General features: G+C 40.9%; 1 pseudogene; it reads left to right on the top strand.

The window, feature by feature from the left end:
* Positions 1-3,495, top strand: LOC138320058 (uncharacterized; annotated as a pseudogene).

Raw genomic sequence — 3,495 nt, forward strand, 5'->3', positions numbered from 1 at the left:
ACATCGATGGTGAATATAGACTGAACATCCGGAAATTTCAGAGGAAACATGAATTTGTTTATTTGGGAAATATGCTGAATCTTGACGTTTCAACAATGGACATTCGATAAAACAGTTAAAGGTATGAAAATAAATACATTTGTAGATAGTATTGAACTTATATGTTGTTTCGTGATATGGAAAACAACACCTGACTGAGAAATAGTGTCAGATATATATTTTGAACTGTAACTACGTGTACATGTACTTTCATTCATTTATATATAATATATTTTTTTTTAAATCATAAAAAAACCCGAAACATATCACGCTTATATCAATGACTTCAATAATTTTGAATGAGACTTTACATCGACATAACACAGTTGGGTTTACTGGAATAAACATGAAAAGTTTATTAGTCAATGCCTATTACTGTTCGGCAGTTACTTTAATCTTTACATTTTTATCATTGGTAAACATGACAGCTAACTGTCCTAAAGTCCATTATCGAATACATAGATATGATTTCTCAAAGTGACGATTTCACCATTTAAAAATACAGTGATAAACTATCTTGTCATCTAGAAGAAAACATTGTATTCTAATCTCAACAAGTGAAAAAAGTGAAGGATACGAAAACTTCGGACTTAAACATTGAAATACAATAGACGGATGTTTTTTTTTTTCTAAACAAATAAGTGTGATTTTACATTTCAATACATAGTCTTCCTGCTTCTCATTCTTTTTCAACCCTTCTTATAACATGCCCAGTAATATTTGTACAACAAACTATCTTTATAACGAATCGATTGTGTTCGCCCCCTGACTTTCGTTATAACGGCGATTTAGATTAAAGTACGTTATGCCGTACACTAACAGTTGGAATGTGCTAGACGGGGCGGCAATGTATTGTAACCGGTTTAATAGTACCCCTCCTCGATTCCCAAAGATTACTATCACTGTTTATATCCCCTTCCGGACTATGCCATAGCACAAGTGAAAGATATGTGTGCGATAACAGATGGTGCAGGTAGTTTATTCATTAAATATACATCAAACGAACTGAATAAAGCTTATATATGGCTTTGAAGGTGGACGTCACTCTCTACAACCTCCAAAGGAAGTCTCTATAGGCCCGAGAATGGTCAGTTTGTTTTCTTCTGAACTGCTTTCAGTGTTTCTATTATATAGTCCTAGGGAGAATATAACGAGAGTGATAGTAACCTCTGGGATATAGAGGGTGATGGTACCCTAACCTGCATGGGTGTAATACTAGAAGAGAGTTAATATTGAAATAAACTAACACGGTTAAACCAGGTGTAACGAGTTTTATTTAGTGTTAGTGGCAGGAATCTACTACCGTACAGCAAGGGTTTAATCTGCAATTAGTTTTGATGTTGTACGAGCTGTTCAGGAATCTTAAATGTAAAATCGTAATGCTTTATCATGTAAATGCTGGTTTTAACTCTAATTTAACTCGATGTGACTGCGCCTCATGTAATATGACCGAGTTAGATTTAGTCTAACAGTGTTTACTTGATATTTCACAATACTAGTGTTACTTAATTTAGTGTATAACAAATATGTTTGTTTATTCTCTGTTTACAGAGATACCCGCAGTACAACATGGCGGCAAAGGTAACGCCATATTTTATACTGACCGCAGGTGGGCTGACCGCCTCCACTCCGCCCGATGATGAAGAAACGGAGTACGTGACAGAAAATCTGGCCAAAATTTCACGCCATGGCAGGACACCGAATACTAACTCACACCAAAAGAAGCTGATATCGTTCACCAGAAACGAGATCACACAAAAACGAATGGACCTAATCCGCCAAAGGCTTGAAGAATCTCGAGTCCGTTACTCAGACGCTTGTAAAACAGCATCCGTCGACGGTAGTCGTGTAAGTCGGAGTCTTACCAAACTCACAGACCGATCTGAGAGGGCTGTTTTCCGAAGGTTGGTGACAATATCACACCACACACATATGGAATGCCTGAAAGTCCCGAAAGCAAACTCAGAACCAGAATTCAACAGAAGAAGGTCGAGATGGTACCATTATCCAACAACAAAAGTTCTGAGTCATCAAAGGGCTCTTTTCCATATGTGTACTTTGTCGTGTCTGTGGATCGTACACAGAACCAATCGAATAGCATCCAAGATTCGATCGACGAAAGTCAATCTAAAGATAACAGGAAATACCGTTCTTCTCTCTTGTCCAGGATGCAGAAGCGTTATATAAAGGAGGAAGACAGAACGAAAATGCAGCAGATCGCTGATGAAATAGGTCTTAAGTCGGACGTCGTTCCGCCTCCTTCGCGATCCTCTGTATCTCAGCGTACCATCTCGTTTCCAGCGTCCAACATTTCGACCTCACCTCCTCGAAATCCTCCCGCTACCCCCGGCTACCATTGGCTCAGCCAGTCATTTTCATGACAACGACAATGTGTCACTGGATCTGAAAGGAGGCAAGATGTCTTCAATTGACCTTGCAGATATCAGCATCATTGGGACAAGTCGGCCTTCCACGAAACATATGTCAAGTCCACCCGAGTCCTTGAGCTGCCCTACATGTCTGTGGATATTCAAAGGAAAAACTTGGGTACTGCTAGTGCTAGCACCACAGAGTCAAAATCAATGGAGATCATCTCAAAGTCGTTCCTTGTCATCGCAAGATTCCGAAAGTCGCAAGGTGCATTTTTCGGACACAATCGACCTGCCGATGATAAGAGGAAACCGAATCGTTATAACGCCAACAATCCCACCACAGTTTGTCCCCACGTCCCCCCGCTAGCGCTTACTATGCCGATGTTTGCTGGGTAAAAAGGAGGCAGAATTCAGGGAAAATTTCAAGGAAGCATACGAACGGCAGAAATACTTCCGGCATCAAACACCTGGAACACCAAGACCAAGGAAAATCGGGAACGCCCTTGACCCTACCAAAAATAGATATCGTATCGTATCAGGCGTGTATAGGGACGAGCTCGTCATCAAGGCTATCGAGTCCTATGTCCGGGAATTCCCTCCTGCTTCCAAACAAGGACAGGTGGCGCGGCAGCTGCTGAAGCTGTAGCAGTCGTGCTACAGGAAAGGTCAATTTCTGCAGCTTGACCTTTCTAGGATAGAGAGATAGCCAAGGAGGGAGCGAGGGCACAAGAAGCTGAGCATCAAGGAAGTACCCGAGGATAGCAAAAAAGAAAGAAAATTGGAACACAATATGGAAAAGACTGGCGGAGGAACAAGCAGGTACGGGGACCAAAATCAAAAGAACGGACGTACAGTACCATAGCACCCACCTGTTTCAAAAATGGCAAGTCCTGGCGGGTTAGAGGAAAACAGTTTCATGTTCCTCTAAACAAAGTAGGAAAAGTGTGGATAAAGAACGTGCAAAGGATCAGTGAAGTGATACTGCGATCAGTGAGGCGATATTGTGATCAGTGATGCGTTATCTGTGATTCATGATGCGTTACTTTTGATCCGTGATGCGTTAAATGTGATCACCATAAACATT

The sequence above is a fragment of the Argopecten irradians genome, chromosome 3, assembly GCF_041381155.1.
Source record: "Argopecten irradians isolate NY chromosome 3, Ai_NY, whole genome shotgun sequence".
NCBI lineage: Eukaryota > Metazoa > Mollusca > Bivalvia > Pectinida > Pectinidae > Argopecten > Argopecten irradians.